General features: G+C 35.1%; 1 pseudogene; it reads left to right on the top strand.

The window, feature by feature from the left end:
* Positions 1 to 3,294: 3,294 nt before the first annotated feature.
* On the top strand, positions 3,295 to 3,513 carry LOC123459245 (annotated as a pseudogene).
* Positions 3,514 to 11,149: the final 7,636 nt, after the last annotated feature.

Here is an 11,149-nt window from a genome sequence, read left to right as displayed (position 1 = left end):
CTGAGCCAAAAAGAAACATTTTTAATCTCTTACACAAAATTTTATGACACAATCTATAACTATTCAAACTTTAACCAACTTTGTAATTTTGCCTGTGATAATTTGGTAAATTTGTTCAGTAATAACACAAATTAAAACTAAAGTATTAAGATTGATTGTGGAAGGAATTAAGGAAGTACATCTTAAATCACAACATAACTTTGTTTAGAATTGTTTTACTGTTCACTGTGAAATAAATATATATTTTTTAAATGACAGATAGATAATGTTTAATGTTTCAAATGTGGTCTATTGACCTTATAAAATATGATAAAAAGAATAAATAGTTCCTCTGCGAGATTTTTTTTTGAGGCAGTGTTTTATATTTATATTTTATATTTATATTTATATTTTATATTTATATTTTATATTTATATTTTATATTTAGGAAAGAATTAAATGAGTTAATTTTAAACTTCAGACTTAGTTAAAAGATTGACAAATAGAGGAATCTTGGTTGGATACTCTAAATTCAGTCTTTTATAACTTTTTTAAAGAAAGAGTAGATCAAAATTGACTTATGCTATTTATCCAAAATAAACATAGATTTTGGAACTTAGTTTCTTGTAACTTTCCTGAAACACATTTTTTTTAAAAAACATGAAAGCAGATTTAAACATTATTAGAAATTTTAGAATTTTTTTACAAATTTAATATCAAGTACTTTCAAATTTAAATATAAATTGTGAGGCTATTGTCTGTTAGTAGTTCCATGGAAGCATGAAAAGATAAAGTAAACATAAAACAGTTACAAATTTCTTATAAGAACTCCCCATAGTAACTTGGCATTCATTCATTACCATGTTGTAGCCAGGATCCTGAGATTCCCTATGCTTTCAGACCCTGACTCTGACTCTTTCTCTCTCTGTCACTCTCAAATAAATAATTCTTTTTTTTAAAGAAAATACCCTGTCCTGGAAACCAATCTTTCTTGCAGCATTACTGTTTTTTGACATTGGGTAGCATCATCACAGGCCTATTTAAAGTCCAGGAATCAACTTCTTTTAAATGTAGTGGAACTGGTGTAGGGTTATTTTCCTGGGTTAATATGTTATTTATTATTTCAAGGATTGATTATATTAACATAAAGGTATTGAATTTTTTTCAACAAAATAATTTAGTTGTATCTAAATTTCTAAGGATTGAAAGTGTCAGTATTTGGAAACTTTCTTAAATATGACATTAGAGTATAATGTAGAAGAGGACTTGAAGATTACATATGGGTTATACTTTTGTGTACCTTATATGAAGGTCTCAATTTAGAGAGATAACATGTATTTTAGCAAAAAGTTGGTAAGGATATTTTCCTTTTCAATTAATTCAATGTTGATTCTTTTCCACCATTTCTCTCAAACTCAGAGACAGGATGTAATAGTTCAACCTGTAGATTTAGATATTGCATGGAATTGTTTACATTTTGTTAGTAACTTAATGACTTATTTTTCAATATTATTACTGCAGGTCTCAGTCTTTATCATTAAGTTATATGTTAAATATTAAATATGAGGGATTTGTCTGAGAGTGCTGGTGCATGTGTTTAATCCCAGCACATGCAAAGCAGAGTTAGGATAATCACTATGAGTTTGAGGCCAACCTAAGACTACATAATGAATTTCAGGTCAACCTGGCTAGAATGAGACACTACCTCAAAAAAAAAAAAAAAAAAAAATGAAGAAATGGCTCTACTTGCAAAGCCTGACAGCCTGGGTTCAATTCCCAAATACCAACATAAAGTAAGATACAGAAAGTAGCAAACAGCTCTGGAATTGGTTTGCAGTGACAGGCGGTCTTGGCATGCCCATTTATACTCTCTCTGTCAAATAAATTAAAAAAAAAAAAGAGAATATGCATAGTTCCAAAAGTATTCTTTGAATAATTGAATGAAGACATTTATTAACAAAATGTTGTGCATAGTTCCATTTCTAAATGTCCCAACCAAATCTGTTTCAATTGTGGAATTATTAATTATTATTAATAGTATATTACCAAATCTGAATTCCTAATTGTCACAAAATAAAATGAGGCATTGTTTCCAATAACAGTGTAAGGAGGAAAATAATCATAAAGTAACAGGTATGATGGTTCATGGGACACATGTCTCCCTTTGTGCCTTTTTGATAGAATTTAATTGTTCAATATAAAGATGCTAGAGGAGACATTCAGAGATGAAAATAAATTACCTCACCTTACTTTCTCTACATGTTTGCTAAAAGAAATCCCATAACATATAATATTGATAAGTAATCCAATATCAAGTTTGAAGATTGCACTTACCACAGAGCTTCTTATCTTCATCAAAAACTTACTTTGATTATAGTCATTCCTACTCAAATCTCACTCTCTAAGTATTTGCTACTTACGTTGGCAGCATTTTTGGATGCTTTACTTTAACACCTACAACTCATGTCTGGACATGATCCTATTTATTCTACTTCCAAAACACACCCATATTTCAAATATTAATCCCTAATACATCATCACTTCTAGTCTGGCTTTAGTTACAACTTTCTCTTTCAGTACTTTTGTTGATTTTTTTTTTCCAATACACTGTATCACCTTACACTTGCTCTTATAGGCACAGATTCTATCCTTGATTTCATTGTTTTTCTCTCCTCACTTGAATATGGATTAATAAACACCAGGAAATTAAAGGTCAAAGACTACTACCCCACAGCTAATCTGTGGTCATGAATCTTGGAGGGTATAAGGAACTGTATATAATTTTCTAAGATTTTGAAGAAAATATATCTGCATTTGCCATATCTCTTAGGAAGTAAGATGAAGAAGACTGCCAGTATTATTAGATATTGAAAAGTTAGACTAAATTGTTAGCATACCAACTCAAAATGGCTTTCTCCAAGACCCCTCAGACAGAAAGACAATCATATCACATGTGGAATGTGGTATAGTAACTGAAGTATATTGCAGAAGCTAAAGGGTGGGTTACTTTTTCTTGTCATTAATGGCTATGATACAATTCACTATAGAATACTATCTTAAAAGAGCAAGTATAAAATTATGAGATGGTAATGTATCTGCACTAGAAAATGTTGAGTTAGGTAATACTTTGGTACTTGGATGTCTAATGGTATGATATGACAGTCAAAAATATTTTGTATCTTATATTTATTACATTAGCAGGAAGACTAGGAGACTACATTTAGTTAGAAACATTGATAAAAGTAAAGTGCCAGCGCACAGCCTTCTGTGGTGGGCCCAGAAGGGTGATGTGGCTGGGGCTCCGGCAGTGTCACTATGTCTGCCATTTTCAATTTCCAGAGTCTGTTGACCGTCATCTTGCTGCTTAGATGTACATGAGATTACATCCGGTCCTCGGCACCAAGCATCTTGGACAGAAATAAGACTGGATTGTTGGGGATAGTTTGGAAATGTGCAAGAATTGGTGAACAAAAAAGTCCATATGTTGTAGTGTGTTGTGTAGTGATGGACTTCAGCATCCTTTTCATGCAGTAGCCTGGAAAAAGTGACACTTGAATTTCCATCATATTTCACTATAAACAAGGACTTGCCTTCAGAAATAGTGGAAGAATGGCTAAGCCGTTTATCTCTGCACATGGGTTGAGATAACTTTCCAGATGCTGTTCTCTATCTTCATGTTATTGGACCAATGATCTGTATAAATAGTTAAGATGCAACCATTTAATACAAAGTTTGAGAGCCTGTAACAATTACCTTCAGTGCTGTTACTCAGTACAACATTCTGCAAACATGCTTCTGTTTTGAAGTAAGGCAGCTTACAGGCACATTGTAGCAACAAAATTGGGAAGTGACTCCATTCCTTCCACTGGGACTTGGAAATAACATCTCTACAGAATGGCTATGGAGAAAATTATTTTCCCTATTGTGGATTGCATTTCTATTACTAAATTTGCTTTTCACCTGACCACACTTTTATCCTTAACCAGAATACCTCTACTCTTAGGAAATTCTGCAGTTTATTTCAGGTTTTTAACATATTTAAAACAAACCAGGCATGGTGGCATATGCCTTTAATCCCAGTATTTAGGAGGCTGAGGTCATAGGATCAGCATGGATTTGAGGCCAGTTTAGAGCTACAGAATGAGTTCCAGGTCATCCTGGGCTAGAGTGACACCCTATCTCAAAAAACAAACAAAAAAAAAATGTTTAAAACAAGCCTATGTAGCTCTTAAGCACTAATATAAATGGGATAACTTACAAGTAGAGGTGAGAAAATGTTGAAACTTAACATAAGTGTGAGGCTTCCAGTCAGGTGTGGACACATGACTCACGTGTGACCAGCTACCTGTCATTCTTTGAAAAAGACAATGTTGTTAAAAAGAAAAAAGCAAAATTGAACAATTGTAGAATGATGATTCTAAATATTTTTTCCTTACAATGCCATGTCTTCTAAATAGAACATTTTTTGTAAAAATAAATAAATAAATAAAGTGCCATCATTAATAATATTATCCACAGCAGCCAACAGTTTCATATGTGGCTTAGGGGACTCAAAAGTGAGGGCCAAGGGGGATTTCTGGTTAAGATGGCATGTAGGTACCACTACAAAGCAGCCTGGGGTGGGGGGGGGAGCCAAAAAAGAAAAAAAAACCAGCAAAATACACACTTTTACTGAAAAGTGAGGTGTATAGGATATTGAAAGGGCAGTGGAGAAGCAGGAGAGATCCAGAGCATCCAGAGCCCGCACAGGCTGGCAGAAGGTGCTCCAGCAGGTCTGAAGCAGTGGTGTGCCAGCCAGCAGCCAGGCTCAGCTTGAGCCACAGGAAAAGCCAGGTGAAGGGATTTTCCACTCACACCAGAGCTCTCTGCAAACTCAAGAAACATGAAGGGCAAAAGGCAGCGAACAACAGAGCAGTAGATCACAAGGTAGAAGAACATGTGGAACAGCGAGAGAACTAGAGCAGCATAGGCAGCCTCCCCTCCCCCACCGCCAGCGCCCAGCTCCAGCAAACACAGCAGCAGTCCAGGGACCTGGCCACTCCTACTTGAACCAACAGCAAGACTAAGACTCAAGCATGAGCAGAATAACTGAGACCAAAATCATCCCAAAGGTAACTGGGATTACACCAGGTCAGTACCTGCCTAATAAACCTGGTACATAGGCCTGAACTGGAAGTGCTGATTGCACCTTCCAAATCAGGATAAATTATATGTTAAATCTGACAGATGGTCAGATTTTCCATTTTTTAATTTTTATTTATTTATTTATTTGAGAGCAACACACACAGAGAGAAGAGGGAGATATAGAGAGAGAATGGGCTGCCAGGGACTCCAGCGACTACAAACAATCTCCAGATGCATGTGCCCCCTTGTGCATCTGGCTAATGTGGGTCCTGGGGAATTGAGCTTTGAACCAGGGTCCTTAGGCTTCACAGGAAATGCTTAAGCATGAAGCCATCTCTCCAGCCCAGATTTGCCATTCTTAAATAAGCTGTATTTCAGGCTTGTTATTTCTTACTTCTTGATTTATACTGGCTTAGTTTCCTTTTCTTTTATACATTAGGGAAGGGCCTCACCTGGTCACGAGCTGAATTGGAACCCTATACACACCAGAAATCTTAACCTCCTTGTTGTCAGGATTAAGTGAGTGGGTGAGGCACCGACAAACTAAGGGATAGAGGATCTGGTTGTCATAATACCTACTCTTGGATAAATACTCTGTGCTGGTTTTCATTGAAAGTGTACATTGTTTAGTTAAATTTTAGAAACTATCTGTATGTGGTTCCACTCAGCCTATTTGAATACTCTCAAAGCAGGCAAACCCAACACCTAGGGTCAGTTTTGTAGATACTTTGAGAGTCTTGAGAGCCACACCTAATGACTTAAGCTCCTACCCTGAAGATATGTAACATCAGATTGATTGAAACATCTCATATTACCCAGCTAACTAGAAAATCTAATCATTAAATAATCCAGGATGCAAAAATGCATATATTATAACACAAGAAACACCAAAAATCAAGACAATATAAATCCACCAAAAAGTATTAATGCATCAGAAATGACCCACAGTGAGAATGAGTTGGAGGAAATGCCTGAGAAAGACTTCAAAAGAATGTTTATAAATGTGTTCAAAGAACTCAAAGAGAGCAAAGAAGACACAGGGTGCCAATTTAATGAAACAAAGAGGTCAATACTAGACATAAATAAGGAAATAGAAATAATAGAGAAAAACCAGTTAGAATTACTAGCAATAAAGAACACAGTTAAGGATATAAAAATCTCTGTAGAAAATCTCACCAGTAGAATGGATGAAGGAGAGGACAGAATATCTAAGCTGGAAGACCAGGTGGTAGATCTAATACGGTCCAACAAAAAGAAAGACAAACTAACAGAAAAGTATCAGTGGGAATTTCAACATATTCAGGACACTATGAAAAGAACAAACATAAGAATTCAGGGCATAGTAGAAGGAGGAGAATTTCACTCCAAAGGCATAGTAGGCATATTCAACAAAATAATAGAAGAAAACTTGCCCAAAATTGGGAAAGAGGTGCCAAGGCAGATACAGGAATTCTTTAGAATACCAGTGAGAAAAAACCTGTATATAACCTCTCCTTGCCATATTATAATCAAACTACCAAACATACAAACCAAAGAAAAAGTATTAAAAGCAGTCCGTGAAAAATCAAGTTACCTATAAAGGCAAGCCTACCAGAATTACAGCAGATTACTCAACACAAACTTTGAAAGCCAGAAGGGCATGGAATTATGTATTCCAAGTTCTGAAAGATAACAGCTGTCAACCAAGGTTACATTATCCTGCAAAGCTATCCATTCAAATAGACAGAGAAATAAGGACATACCACTATAAAAGCAAGCTAAAGGAGTATTTGAAGACAAAACCAGCTCTACAAAAAATACTTGAAAGAATCCTCCATGCTGAAGAAAAAGAAAAGCACACATATAAGGGACCAGTTACAAACAATACTCAAATACTAGATAACACAAGAGAGTAAAGGTAAAACTGGAAGAACTACAATAAAATGTCAAAAATGAATACACACCTTGGAATAATATCTGTTAATATCAACAGCCTCAATGCCCCAACCAAAACACATAGGTTTGCAGACTGGTTTAAGAAGCAGGATCTTTCAATTTGTTGTCTCTAAGAAACCCACCTTTCTACAAAGGATGGATGCTATCTTAGGGTGAAAGGTTGGAAAACGGTGTTTCAAGAAAATGGACCTAGAAAACAAGCAGGTGTTGCTATCCTAATATCTGACAAAGTAGACTTCAGTGAAGCATTAGTTAAGAATGATAAGGAAGGCCACTTTATATTGATTAAAGGCACACTCCAACAGGAGGACATTACAATCCTAAATATATATGCAGCTAACATGGGGGCCACCAAACTCATAAAACCAGTGTTATTACAACTAAGGTAACAGATAATACCAAACATAGTGGTAGTGGGTGACTTCAACACTGCACTCTCATCAATTGATAGGCCATCCCAGGAAAAAAAAAAAAAAAAAAAAAAAACAGAGAGGTATCTGGACTAAATGAGGTTATATGAAGAATGGAGAATGGACCTAACAGATATATATAGGACATTTCATCCTAATGCTTCAGAATGTACATTCTTTTCAGTAGCACATGGAACATTCTCTAAGACCATATGTTAGGACACAAAGCAAATTTTAACAAATGCAAGAAAATTGAAATAATTCCTTGCATTCTATCTGACCACAATGTAATCAAACTACAAATCAATAGAAGAAAGGCTATAGAGCATACACAAAATCATGGAAATTAAACAACCCATTACTAAATGATGAATGGGTCAATGAAGAAATCAAGAAGGAAATAAAAAAAAAATCCATAGAGTCAAATGATAGTGAGAACACAACATACCAAAATCTCTGGGGCACAACGAAGGCAGTTCTAATAGGTAAATTTATAGCTTTAAGTGCCTATATTAAGAAAATAGAAAGGTCGCAAGTATACAACCTAATGCTTCACCTTAAAGCCATGGAAAAAGAAGAACAAAGTAAACCAGGAATCAATAGATGGGAATAAATACTAAAGATTAGGGTGGAAATTAATGAAATAGAAACCAATAAAAAACAATCCAAAGAATCAATGAAACAAAGAGTTGGTTCTATGAAAGGATAAACAAGATATATAAACGCTTAGCAAATCTGACCAAAAGAAAGAGAGAACAGACACAAATTAATAAAATTAAAGATGAAAAAGGTAACCTCATAACAGATGCCAGAGAAATTCAAAAATTCATAGGGACATACTTTAAAAGTATATACTCCACAAAATGAAAATCTGAAAGAAACGGATGATTTCCTTGATTTACATGACCTACCTAAATTAAATCAAGATGAGATTAATCAATTAAATAGACCTATAACAAGCATGGAGATGCAAGCAGTTATCAAAAATCTTTCAACTAAAAAAAGCCCAGGTCCATACAGATTCACTGCTGAATTTTACCAGACCTTCAGGGAAGAACCAACACCATTGTTTAAGCTTTTCCATAAAACGGAAAAAGAAGGAATCTTACCAAACTCCTTCTATGAAGCCAGAACCACTCTGATATCAAAACCAGGCAAAGATAGAAAAAAAAAAAAAAAAACAAGAAAGAAAATTACAGACCAATCTCCCTCATGAACATTGATGAAAAATTTTGAACAAAATATTGGCAACCAGAATACAAGAACATATCAGAAAGATCATTCACCCTGACTAAGTAGGCTTTATCCCAGAGATGCAGGGTTAAATCTAAGCTAATCGATAAATGTAATGCATTGTATAAATGGACTGAAGGACAAAAGTCACATGATCATCTCATTGGATGCAGAGAAAGCATTTGACAAAATCCAACATCCCTTCATGTTAAAAGTCCTACAAAGACTGGGAATAGAAGGAGCATATCTCAATACAAAAAAGGCTATTTATGACAAGCCTACAGCCAACATATTACTAAATGGGGAAAAACTGGAAGCTTTTCCACTAAAATCAGGAGCAAGACAAGGGTTTCCACTGTTCCCACTTTTATTTAATATAGTACTGGAAGTCTTAGCCACAGCAATAAGACAAGAGACACACATAAAAGGGATGCAAATTGGGAAGGAAGAAATCAAGTTAACATTATTTGCAGATGACATGATTCTATATATAAAGGACCCTAAAGACTCTACTAGCAAACTGTTAGAGCTGATAAAAACCTACAGCCACATAGCAGGACACAAAATAAACACACAGAAATCAGTAGCCTTCCTATATGCTAACAACAAACACACAGAGGATGAAATCAGAGAATCACTCCCATTCACAATTGCATCAAAAAAAAAAAAAAAAAAAAAAGTACCTTGGAATAAACCTAACCAAGGAAGTAAAGGATATCTACAATGAAAACTATAAAACACTCAAGGGAGAAATTGCTGAAGGCTCTAGGAAATGGAAAAAAAGATCCTTTGTTCCTAGATTGGAAGAATCAATATTGTGAAAATAGAAATCTTACCAAAAGCAATCTACACATTTAATGCAATCCTCATCAAAATTCCAAAGGCATTACTCACAGAAATCAAAAAAAAAAAAAAATCCAAAAATTCATTTGGAATCCCAAAGAACCCTGAATATCTAAAATAATACTGAGCAACAAAAATAAGGCTGGTGATGTCACCAGAGCAGATTTTAACCTCTACTACAGAGCTATAGTAACAAAAACATCATGGTACTGGCCCCAAAGCTGACATGTAAGTCAATGCAACAGAATAGAGGACCCACATGTAAGTACAGGTGGCTATAGCCAACTTGTATTCGATAAAAATGGCAAAGATACTCAATGGAGAAAAGACAGCCTCTTAGCAAATGGTGCTGGGATAACTGGATATTTATCTACAGAAGGATGAAAATAGATTCATTTTTCTCTCCATGCACAAGAGTGAAGTCCAAATGGTTTAAAAACCTTAACATCAGACTGGAAACTCTGAAATGGAGAGAGGAAAAAGTAGGGGAAACTTTTCAACATATTCATCTTGACAAAGACTTTCTGAATATAACCCAAGTTGCTCAGACAATAAAACCACAGATTATCCACTAGGACTTCATGAAATTACAATGATTTTGTACTGCAAAGGACACTGTGAATAAAGCAAAGAGGCAACCTACAGATTGGGAAAAAAATCTTTGCCAGCTACATATCTGATAGAGAATTAATATCTATAATATACAAAGAACACAAAAAGTTAAATAATAAGAAATCAAAGAAGGCAATTAAAAAATGGGCTATGGAGCTAAATAGACAGTTCTCAAAAGAAGAAACACAGACAGGCAAATTTCTGTCCGAGTACTTGATGACTCACTAAAGGTTAGTGGTAAGACCCTACTGCTGAAGACACCTTATGTGGTTAACATGTAAAATGGAACAGCATGGCTGGAAGTTGGAAGAAATTCAGTCCTCAGACAGTCAGCACATCTAGTGCCAGAAGGTGCTACATGGGCGACTGGGGGAAAATGACCAATATCTGTCCAAGCAACTCATGGTCTAACCCACTTAGTAACAAATAACCAGGTGTGATGCCCACACAAGTGCAATATTTTATCTTTTCATATGACAAGTCAAATGGAAAAGACAAGTTATAATACAGCCATGTATGCTGGTGCATGCCATTACTACCAATACTTGGGAACTTGGGAGGCAGAGGTTGGACAATCACTGTGAGTTTGAGGCCACCTTGGAACCTGAGATTATGCAGTGAATTCCTTGTCAGCCTGGGCTAGAACTAGACCCTACCTCGAAAATCCAATAGAAAAAAAAAAACGATATATATATATATATATATTTATATGTACATGTATATACCATATATATATATGTGTGTGTGTGTGTGTGTGTGTGTATGTATGTATATATATGTGTGTGTGTGTGTGTGTGTGTATGTATATATATATATATATATGTGTGTGTGTGTGGTGTGTGTGTGTGTGTGAAATAGGTAAAATAGCCAGTAAGAACAAATTACACACACACACACACACACACACACACACAAATAAGTTAGGCGCCAATCAAAAAATGAAAAAAAGGGAAAACTTTATTAAGACAAATATGTACTTCACCAAAGATATTCTTTCATTGCAAGTACAAGTT

Source organism: Jaculus jaculus, chromosome 3 (assembly GCF_020740685.1).
Source record: "Jaculus jaculus isolate mJacJac1 chromosome 3, mJacJac1.mat.Y.cur, whole genome shotgun sequence".
Classification (NCBI taxonomy): domain Eukaryota; kingdom Metazoa; phylum Chordata; class Mammalia; order Rodentia; family Dipodidae; genus Jaculus; species Jaculus jaculus.
Note: the sequence above shows the minus strand (reverse complement) of the source record. Positions and strands in the feature narration are given on the sequence as shown.